The sequence below is a fragment of the Lithobates pipiens genome, unplaced genomic scaffold (assembly GCF_037356315.1).
Source record: "Lithobates pipiens isolate NorthernLeopardFrog02 unplaced genomic scaffold, aLitPip1_a1.2 Scaffold_28, whole genome shotgun sequence".
In the NCBI taxonomy this organism is placed as follows: domain Eukaryota; kingdom Metazoa; phylum Chordata; class Amphibia; order Anura; family Ranidae; genus Lithobates; species Lithobates pipiens.
Genome location: NW_027507789.1, coordinates 79,848,212 through 79,860,069, shown reverse-complemented (window position 1 = coordinate 79,860,069; position 11,858 = coordinate 79,848,212). Strand labels below are relative to the sequence as shown.

Here is an 11,858-nt window from a genome sequence, read left to right as displayed (position 1 = left end):
TTATACAGAAGAACGTCCTGGGTATGCAGAGATGGAGGCTAGGGTATACAGAGAGAGAGGCTTGGTTACACAGACTTGCTAGTGTATACAGATGGACTTGTGTATACAGAGGTTCGGCTAGTTTATACAGAGAGGCTAATGTGTACAAAAGACAGGCTAGTGTATATAGATAGGCTAGATTATACAGAAGGACGTCCTGGGTATGCAGAGATGGAGGCTAGAGTATAAAAAGAGAGAGGCTGGGATACACAGAGAGGCTAGTGTATGCAGAGTTGCTAGTGAATACAGACGGACTAGTGTATACAGAGAGGCTTGGTATACAGAGAGCTAATGTATAAAGAGAGGCTAGTGTATACAAAAGACAACCAAGGGTATACAGAGAGGCTCATGTATACAGTAGACCGGCTAGTTTATACAGAGAGGCTAATTTGTACAAAAGACAGGCTAGTGTATACAGATAGGCTAGATTATACAGAGGAAGGTCCTGGGTATGCAGAGATGGAGGCTAGGGTATACAGAGAGAGAGACTGTGTTACACAGAGAGGCTAGAGTATGGGAATACTAGGTGCTGTAGGATTCTTTTTATGTTGTTGGCGTTGACTTGTTTTTTTTTCTTTGTTTACCAAGGTGACCATCTTGGTGTTTGTCAAGAGGGTTGAGAGTGCCTGAAGAGCTTGCCTATGGCCACATAACCCTTAAAGCACCAGATCTCGTCTGATTTCAGAGACTAAATAGGGTCGGGCCTTGTTAGTACCTGGATGGGAGACCACCTAGGAATACTAGGTGCTGTAGACTTCTTCTTATGTTGTTGGCGTTGACTTGTTTTTTTTGTTTGTTTCCCAAGGTGACCATCTTGGCATTTGTCAAGAGGGTTGAGAGTGCCTGAAGAAGTCTCCTACGGCCACATCACCCTGAAAGAGCCCAATCTCATCTGATCTCAGAGGCTAAGCAGGGTTGGGACCAGTTTAGTACCTGGATGGGAGACCGCCTGGGATTTCAAGATGCCGTAGGCTTCTTTTTATGTTGTTGGCGTTGACCTATTCTTTACCGCTTGTTCCCAAGGTGACCATCTTGGCGTTTGTCAAGAGAGTTGAGAGTGCCTGAAGATATTGGCTACAGCCACATCACCCTGAATCTGTTCCATCTCGTCTAATCTTGGAGGCTAAGCAGGGTCTGGCCTGGATAATGCCTGGATGGGAGACCGCCTGGGAATACCAGGCGTCGTAGCCTTCTTTTTGTTTTTCAAATATAATTTTTTCTCCAAACAGGGGAAGGCAGTCCCCCGAGTACATAATGCAACAGAGAAATACAGAGCAAAAAGCAGCTGAACAATACTTAGTACAGGTATATTCACAACTGTCAGTCTGCCTTCCATCAATCATAATGATTCGAGGCACGGATAAAGTACTGTTCCAAGATCCAGGGTCACACAAACCCCAGGTCCCTCCGCATAATCCATCCAGAGGGGGGTGTGGGGTCGTCATTCCCAATTTTCCACTTTTTTCAAAAGAGAGAGGGGGTGGAGGGGGGGAGAGATAGGGGAAGAAGGCAGAAAAGAGAAGGGGTGAAAGATCAGGAAAGGAGAAGAGGGGACGAGACACGAGGGCAGCCACTGCCCAAGGGGCCAGTCAAGGAAAGCTCAGAGCACTAAGGTGATAGCAGGCGACATCCTTCCAGCGAGAATATAAAGATGTCCCAGGTTTGTTTAAAAAAATTCTTGTTTACCTTGTGATGTGAGGATCAAGTCCTCCATTTTTTTAATGTCCTATATTTTCCTAAGCTAGTGAGTAATGAAAAGGGGGGAACATTTTTTCCAATAGAGAGGGATGCAGGATTTCGCCGCATTTATCACAAGCCGTAAAGTAGATTTTGTGTACTTCTTAATAGGAATCTGTGAATGGTGCAAGAGAAAGAATGCAGCCTCTTCCGGGATCTAGAAGTCTGTGAAATTTTGTGTTATGCATCGGATCTCTGTCCAGAAGTCCACCAAGCTGGGGCAGGACCAAAAAAGGCATATGTTCGAGGAAGAGGAGAAACATTTATGCAGCTTTGATGGTGTCAAATACCACCTGGTGAGAAGTTTAAAATTTGTCTCCTGTATCTTCGTGCACAGTGAGGTTTTCAGAGCCAAAGTGAAAATGCGTTGTCTCTGTGCTGGGGAAAACGAGCAATTAAGGTCTAAGTGTGGGTGATCTGTTTGAGAGAGAATGTGGGCCAAAGGGCCTTCGCTCCTACATAGAGTTTCGAACTCCGTCTGAGGGCGGGCGAAAGTTTGAGGATTGGGAATGGAATGGAGAAAATTATGTCGTTGCGCCACTCTCCAAAAAGGCAGTTGGAAAAGCCCTGTCAGATCTGTTAGGGTTGAGAAAGAAGGCCACTTTCCATCAATGACGAATTTAGACGCATGGTCTAGGTTGGAATTTCTAAGTGGGTCCCCGGTTCAAAGTTTGGATGGCCACGTATAGGGAATAGGGGGGAAGTCAAAGACGTGAGTGTGTTTTGGGTAGCGATCAGGTGACTGATTTCAACGAAGCCCCTATGGTGGGATGTGACATCAATTCTGTGGGTAAATCCTTATAGCACCACATGGCGCTTCTTAGCGGAATTCGGGAGTGAGATTGTTCTAGTTGCACCCAGAGCTTAGAAAGTTTGTTTTGATTCCAGTCCAATACACGCCCCAGATGGGAGGCCAGGTAGTAGCGTCGCAAGTCAGGGAGAACCAACCCTCCCTGTTGTTTAGACAATGTCAACTGTGACCGCTTAAGTCGGGGATTTTTGTGGGCCCAGTTAAATTGAGTGAGCAGGGATTGAGCTTGCTTAAAAAATGGGACTGGAATCTGGATTGGGAGAGCTTGGAAAAGATAGGTAAATGTAGGGCGTATGTTCATTTTAATGAGATTGCATCTCCTGAACCAGGAATGGAGGCCAGAAAGCTCCCCGTGAAGCAAACTGCGGATCTTTGTGACAAGGGGTGGGGGGAAGTTCAACATAAACGTATGCGCGATGTCCGGTGGAATGTAAGTACCTAAGTTCTTAAGGGCTGTATGGGTCCATTTAAATTGAAAATTGGACTGCAAGTCTAGTAACGTTTGTGGGGGGACTGCAACCCCCATGGCCTCTGATTTCAAGAAGTATCCCATATAGCTGGAATTCCCGAAGGAGATTTGGCAAGGATACTCTGGGATTCGTCAGCAAGAACAGCATGTAATCCGCGTAGGCAGATATCTTGCACTCAATAGTACCCATTTGGAGTCCCGTTATGTCTGAGTTTTGTCGAATTGTGGAGAGAAAGGGTTCCAATGACAGTGCGAATAATAGGGGCGACAGGGGGCAACCCTGTCTGGTCCCATTCCCGATGTTAAGGGGAGATGAGAGCACCCCATTCGCTTTGACTTGAGCTGAAGAGAGCGTGAGTATATCTTACTTATCCATGCCAGCATCCGTTCACTCAGACCTATATGGCGAAGGACCGAGAACATGAATGTGCATTTGACCTGATCAAAAGCCTTCTCGGCATCAGTACTCACGAAAAGACAAAGGGTCCCAGATGACTTTGCTTTATGGACCAGGGTAAGCACCTTAATGGTGTTGCCCCTATCTTCCCTGGTGGGAATAAAACCTAACTGGTCAATGTGTATAAGGGACTGCAAGTGCTGTGCCAATTGCGTGGCGAGGATTTTAGAGAATAGTTTTAGGACCAAATTTAGGAGGGAAATGGGTCTGTAGCTCCCACATAGGCCCGTGTCTTTGCCCTCCTTTGGTATCAACGAGATGTGGGCTCTAAGGGTATCCTCAGGAAAATCCCCATTCGAGCTCAGAGTATTAAATAAATTCACCAAGCGCGGGCCGAGAATAGGGAGGAAGGTCTTATAGTATTGTGCGGTATATCTGTCAGGGCCAGGAGCCTTACCCACCTTCGGAGGTCCCACGGCCGTCTGGACTTCTTCCAGTGTGATCGGGTCCTCCAAGTACTCCCGTGATTCCGATAAGAGGGTTGGTAGACCAGAACCGGTTACATATCTGTCTTTATTGTCCTGTCCAGACCCTGAATCGGGCAGGTTGTAGAGATCAGAGTAAAATTTTTCAAAGACTTTGGCTATTTGGGTTGGGGTAGAGGCCCTCTGGCCATTCTCATCTATCAACTGTGGTATGTAAGAGGCAGATTTCAACTCCTTTACTGACCTGGCTAATATTTTTCCGCATTTGTCCCCTGACTCCTACGTCAGTTTACGACAAAACTGGAGTGCCGCTTTCGCTTTATAGTGGAGTAGGTCAGTAATCTGGGTACGGAGTGTCCCCAATTCAATCTCTAAGATCCGTGAGGGGGCATGTTTATGTTTCGCTTTCACAGAGGCAAGTTCACGAAACAGATTAGCAAGCTGTTCCTTCCGTGTTCGTTTGATGCACGCCCTGTGCCTGATAAGTACCCTGCGGAGTACTGACTTGTGAGCCTCCCAAATTATCCCCTGGTCGCAGTCCTGCGTTTAGTTTTCTTGAAAATAAAGGGCCAATTCCCTGGTCACATCTGCTAAAACTTCCGGTATCTGGAGGAGGCTCTCATTAAGGTGCCAGAATAGAGACCTAGGTGAGGGGTTCCTAGAGAGGGTGAAGGTAAGGGCTACAGGAGCGTGGTCAGACCAAGTAATATGGCCGATGGAGGAAGAGCTCACCAAGTGCAGTTGGTCACGTGGAACCAAGAAGAAGTCTATCCTCAAGTATGATTTGTGAGGAGAAGAGCAAAAAGAGTAGTCCCTTTACCAGGAGTGTTGCAGACGCCAGACATCAACTAATTGGTGATTCAGTAAACACTTAGTAATCTGCTTTATAGAGGAAATGAGGAGCGAGGAGCAAGAGGCAGAAGTGTCAATCGATGGCGACAGGGGACATTAAAGTCCCCACCTAATATCAACTGGCCCTCCCGAAAGTCACATAATCTGTGCAGGGTAGTTCTGAGGAACATGTCCTGGTGATCATTGGGAGCATACACAGTGGCAAATGTAAAAGGGAGCTCTCCAATGTGGCCCCTAAGAAAAAGAAATCTGCCCCCAGGGTCCACCAGAGAATCCTGGGGAACCCAGGGGAGCCTGCTAGAGATCAGAATGGAGACTCCCTTGGTCTTAGAGGAGGGGTTAGTAGAGTGGTAAACTTTAGGGAAGGATCTCGACCATAGAAATGGGAGGCTAGTATTTTTAAAATGTGTTTCTTGTATAAAGGCCACATCAGTACAGGAAGTCTTCAGTTCTCATAGGAGGATCCACCATTTTTCAGGGGAGTTCAGTCCCTTAACGTTTAGAGAGGTGACCTTGACTGAGTCTGCCTTAGCTCCTCGGGGAGGGGGACGACAGAGAAAAGCAAAGAAAGTTGAACCAAGGTAGTTATTGGGTAGGTAATGGATGGCAGGAACAAAGCGGTAGAAAGGAAGGGCAAATGGAAGGAAAGGTAAGGGGAAAAAGAGGCCGGGCACCTCAACCCCAGGGGGAGAGGGAAATTAAGGGTTGTCCACACTCAACAGTACAGGAAGGGTATATTAAAACAGCACAATTATGCTATAGCGCTTACCAGTTGTACACTGGGTTTAAAGCGCCGTCCTACTTGGGTTGGTGGGTAGACAGGTCAGAGAGGGAGCCCCCGGATCCTAGTCCCCCCACTCCCGGCAGTGGTAAATGTCACGTCTGATACCGGTATGAAAATAAAAGACAATCAGTAACATCATAGAACCAAAAAACAATAGTGTAATCAAAACAGTGGTAGAGCATATATCTGTCAGCACCGAGGGGTCTCCTCGGCTCGCCATAAACGTAGGCATGCATGAGGGAGCCCGTCACAACAGAAAAGGAATCACAGAATGGGATCCACCACCCCCTGTCCCATACCCCAAACGTACATGCAGTCCTCGAACAAATGCATTTCTCCCTTTGGCAGATATTCCTCTCCTTACCCCCTCTCCCCCGTCCACGTCCCGGGGGAAAAGGGGGAGGGAAGGGGGGAAAAAGGGGGAGGGAAGGGGGGCAGCAAGAGAAAGGGTACAAACATGTGGAAATGTCAAGTCCTTTAGCGCACTCACAGCAGCAACCACCCGGACCCCATAAATTTCAACTTCTCCCCTCCAGGGTCAACACATCAAGATGAAAGAGGAGCAGCCCTGGTCGGTGCAAGGAAAATCCGGCAGGCAAGGGGCTGGGGCCACCATCTCTCCATCCAACGGGAGACTTCACCCGCCAATTAGTGTCTCTCCTGCATCGCCATCGGGGGCTGTGTAGAGCATCCAGAGGGAGGCTGGGATCGCCCAAACAGTAAGGGGTAAATCCTCCAGGGGGGTCCAGGGTCAAACTGGAGGGAAGCAGTGTCTCGTACCAATAGGCTCAATAAACAAGTCATCCAGGGTGTCCCCGTAAGCTGCAGAAGGCAATGTCGGTAAAGAGTGGGTGGGGGCCAGAGGGGGGGCGAGGGGTGCAACCAGGGGGAGGGGACACATATGCGGGAATGTCAATCCCTTCCAATACAGTGCACTAGGTATCACTTAGACCCCCCAAAGTGCAACTCCCCCCCCTAAGGTCAAGACCCCAGAAGGGAAGATGAGCCGCCCTGGTCTGTACATGAAAGAACCTGCTGCCAAGGGGTTGGGGCCATCATCCCTTCCTCCAATGGGAGATGCCACCGGCATGACAGCCCCGTGTCCTGTCAAGTGGTGACCCTCCTACAATGTCGTCGGGGTATATGTGGAGCATCCAGGGGGAGGCAGGGACCACCCAAACAGTGAGGGATAAAGACTCCAAGGGGGACCGGTGTCAGACAGGAGGATAGCGGTGTCTTGTACAAGTTGGTTAATTAGACAAGTCATCCAGTGTGTTCCTGTGAGCAGCGGAAGGAAAGGTCGGTAAGGATTATGAATGGGTGGGGGCACGGGAGTGCATAAAACTGCCACCAGATGACCGAGGCAGAGAGGGCAAGGGGATGAAAGTCAGATCTGCTAGGTGGGGGGGGTGAGGAGTGTCCCTCATATTACTCATGTTGGCCATCCCTTGAAGCTGAGCGCTCTGCATACCCAGGACGTTCTTCTGTATAATCTAGCCTATCTGTATACATTAGCCTGTCTTTTGTACACATTAGCCTCTCTGTATAAACTAGCCGGTCCTACTAGTGTATACAGATAGACTAGATTATACAGAAGAACGTCCTGGGTATGCAGAGATGGAGGCTAGGGTATACAGAGAAAGAGGCTAGAGTATGCATACTTGCTAGTGTATACAGACGGACTAGTGTATACAGAAGGCCGGCTAGTTTATACAGAGAGGCTAATGTGTACAAAAGACAGACTAGGGTATACAGATAGGCTAGATTATACAGAAGAACGTCCTGGGTATGCAGAGATGGAGGCTAGGGTATACAGAGAAAGAGGCTAGAGTATGCATACCTGCTAGTGTATACAGACGGACTAGTGTATACAGAAGACCGGCTACTTTATATAGAGATGCTAATGTGTGCAAAAGACAGGCTAGTGTATACAAATAGGCTAGATTATAGAGAAGAACATCTTGGGTATGCAGAGATGGAGGCTAGGGTATACAGAGAGAGAGGCGGGTTTACACAGAGAGGCTGGTGTATACAGACTTGCTAGTGTATACAGACGGACTAGTGTATACAGAGAGGCTTGGGTATACAGAGAGCTAATGTATAAAGAGAAGCTAGTGTATACAAAAGACATCCAAGGGTATACAGAGAGGCTCGTGTATGTAGAAGACCGGCAAGTTTATACAGAGAGGTTAAAGTGTACAAAACACAGGCTAGTGTATATAGATAGGCTAGATTATACAGAAGAACATCCTGGGTATGCAGAGATGGAGGCTAGGGTTACACAGACTTGCTAGTGTATACAGACGGACTAGTGTATACAGAAGGCCGGCTAGTTTATACAGAGAGGCTAATGTGTACAAAAGAAAGACTGGTATATACAGATAGGCTAGAATATACAGAAAAATGTCCTGGGTATGCAGAGATAGAGTCTAGAGTATACAAAGAGAGAGGCTGGTTTACACAGAGAGGCTAGTGATTGCAGACAGACAAGTGTATACAGAGAGGCTATTTTATAGAGAGAGACTAGGGAAAGCAGAGAGGTTAGTGTACAGAGACAAGCTGACAGTGAGGCCGGGGTATAAAAAGAAGTTAGGTTATACAGTATAATTGGAATGAGGCTGGGGTAATAAGATTGGCTCGGCAAGGTACACCCTAGAAAAGAAACAGAAAATAGAAAAGTCAAGGTAATACAGATAGGCTAATGTTATTCCCCTGAGCCTAGTGTATACAGAAGAATGGCTAGTGTATACAGAGAGACTAGTGTGTACAGATGACAAGCTATTGTTTACAGATAGGCTTTTGCATACAGAAGACAGTCTGGGGAATTCAGTGAGGCTAGTGTATGCAGAGAGACTGGGACACCGAGACTATTGTAAAAAGGAGGCAGGCTAGTGTATATAGATTACGGGAACATGTATACAGAAGACAGAGAAGGCGGTGTACACCGAGAGATTAATGTATGCAGAAAGGCTAGCGTGTAAAGAAGACAGGACTTTATTTTTTGCTAATGCAACTACTTCTTAATCATGTAAAGAGACACAGTGCTTTTTTAATTTTTTGGTGCTGTTAAAAGGTCAGTGGTGTGTTTTCAGAGGTGATATATACAGTTAATGTGGAGAACTACAAATATACAAAATAGAGCAAAAGAGTGCTAAGTTTATTTTGTTAAGTCATTGACTGACAGTACATTAGGACAATTTACATGGCAATTTACATGGCTTAATATTGCAGAGCGTAATTTATCAAGAAAGAGATCCAAAGCGTTAGTTGCAGTAGCTTCATAAAACTGAGAAATCGTTGCATTACTCTAAATTTAAAAGTTGTTCCGGTAGCACTGAGAAGACTGATATTAGGTGAAATATACACATTTCGTTTACTAATACCGGCTAAATGTTAATATCTTAATATGTGTAAGGTAGAAATAAGATGGTTTTGTTTTTGTTGGTTTACCAGGATTTAGAGATATTAATCTGTTTATTCTAATAATAAATTTAGCAAAATAACTCAGATTAATATTGAGACAGTATATACAGGTCGGGTTTAAGTGTAAATACACACAATATATATGATTGCTGCATAACACGAAATAACAGCAACGACGTGTCTAGGTTTTTATCATTCTGGTTCATTACGTGTCTTTTTAATCATGTAGTGAATATACTCCAAATATAGCATAAGGATGAAAAAGGATAACACCTGGCAGAAGATGACATGGCAAAAACTAACTGCATTAGAATTGTGAATGTGAATTAGAGATGAAATGTCTATCCCCATTGGTTACTTGCAGGTAACCATTAATACAGTTAACACGGCTACATACAGCAAAGTGTGAGCTAAGCAGCTAAGGGGTATACATTTTTTAAGAGTAAATTGACGTAGCTTTAAAATTCCAACGTGTAAATCGTTCCATTAATTTTGTTACGCACGAAGACGGCTTAGACTGACAGTTTTCCGTTTTCACTGGTTATCGGCATAATGTATCAGTAACCCTGAACATTAATAGTGATAGAAAGTTTACATCAGGATGTATGCTTGATGTGAATGTAAAATAGTTGCATTATGTGTTAGTAATGTAATCAAACTTTATTGCTATCCTTTGCTAGTGCAATCACTTCTCAATCAAGTAAACCGTCCCACTGCTTTTCTCACATTTTGCTGCTGTCGGAATAGCAATGAGATTAGATGGTTGTAACATAACACGAAATATGAGCACGGCAAGGTACAGAAAAACAGTAATAATTTAAGAGTACAGTAGAATATAGTATACATTATTTAAGATTAAATTGATTTAGCTTGAAAGAAAATCTAAGTTTAAATCGTTGAGTAAATCGTATATTTATCAGATAACTAACTCTGAAATTATGATTAAGTCACAGGTTAATTTGACAGTTCCTTTACGCGGTCCTTTTCCACTGGTATAATCATAATGTAATATCAGTAAATGTTAAAATGTATTAGGATGTATTAGGATGTGGAATTGATATGGATTTAAAAGTGATACATTCGTTTTCTGAAGCATATGGCAGAAAGACGGCTTACACTGCTTTTCTCAAATTTTGCTGCGGTTAAAAGAAATGTTTTGTCACTGTGTTTTAACTGTGACATTTAAGGTGGAGAAAAAGAAATAATACAGAAAATAGAGTCAAACAGTGGAAACGTTTATTTGCTAATGTCATGAGAGCTGATACTGGTTGAGCAAAAAAACAGTTTTATTAAGATGTAAGACTAGTTTTATTCTCTACACAAATGCCTTTGAGACAGTTGTATAATATAGGCGACCAATAGGACATTTAAATGGCTTAATATTGCAGGGAGGAAGTATCGCTGTTCAACGGTAAGAAATTGAAAGCTTAGCTTGAGAATGGCTGAGAAATAGTTGCGTTAATCTAAATTTAAAGGATATGCCTGTACCATGGAGAAAGCTTATATTAGACTAGTTGATCTTTGCATTACACCATCTATTATTATTATTACAATTCTAGTGCAGAGAGATAGTTAATGTCAGAGATACTCGGTTAATGTCAGAAGAGCAATACAACTGCTCGTTAGAGCATCGTTAGCGAGCGATAGTTACATTACTCTTAGTATGTGCAGCATGTCTGGTAGCAAATGGATGTTTTTTTGACCATTTTACATTACCGTACAATTAGCGGTAGACATCGAGGTGAATAGATTTAACCGGATTTTGAGATAGTACTCTCTATTTCTAGTAATAAATAAAGCAAAATAAGTCAGGATGGTGTGTCGTCAATGGTGATATCAGTTGATGTGGAGAATTAACAAATATGCAAAATAGAGCAAAAGAGAGCAAAGATAAGTCATTTGTTAAGGCATTGGCCGTTATTGGTTTGCCAGTACATCTTCTGTATGCCCTAGCCTGTCTTCTGTATACATTAGTCTCTCTGTATAAACTAGCATCTCTGTATACCCCAAACTGTCTTCTGTAAACACTTGTCTCTTCTTTAAGCCTGTCTAGCCTTTCTTCTGTACACCCTAGCTTCTCTGTATACACTAACCAGGCTTCTTTATACAATAGCTTCACTGTATGCACTAGCCTCTCTGTATAATCTAGCCTCTCTGTATACCCTAGATAGTGTTCTGCATACACTTGCCTCTCCGTAGAAGCCAGCCTTTATTCTGTATTCACTAGCCTTTCTTCTGTATGCTGTAGTCTTCTATATATACTGGCTTCTCTGTACCCCTTGCATCTCTGTAAACTCTGTATAAACTAGCCAGTCTAATGTATACACTCGCCGACTGTATACACTAGACTCTCTGAATACACTAAACTCTCTGTATACCACAGCCTGTCTTCAGTATACACTAGCCTGTACAATCTAGCTAGAATAAACCAGCCTGTCTTCTGTATCCACTAGCCTGTCTCTTTACACTGGCCTGTCTTCTGTACAAACTATACTCTCTGTATACACTACCCAGTCTTCTGTATACACTGTCAGCTTTGATGTATACCCAAGCCTGTCTTGTATACACTAGTTTCTCTATATGCACTGTCTTTTGTGTATACACTCGACTCTCTCTATACACTAACCTCTCTATATACATTAACATCTTTGTATATACTAGCCTCTCTTTAAACTAGCCTCTCTATGTACCCCAGCCTCACTGTTTACTCTAGCATCTCTGTATACACTAGCATTTCTTTATACATCACCCTATCTGTATTAATTAGCATCTCTGTATACCACAGCCTACCTTATGGCAGCCTCTCTGTATACACTACACTGTATACACTAGCATTTCTGTATACATCCCCCTATTCACTT

General features: G+C 44.1%; 2 pseudogenes; both read left to right on the top strand.

The window, feature by feature from the left end:
* Positions 1–676: 676 nt before the first annotated feature.
* Positions 677–795, top strand: LOC143937135 (5S ribosomal RNA; annotated as a pseudogene).
* Positions 796–893: 98 nt separating this feature from the next.
* Positions 894–1,013, top strand: LOC143937126 (5S ribosomal RNA; annotated as a pseudogene).
* Positions 1,014–11,858: the final 10,845 nt, after the last annotated feature.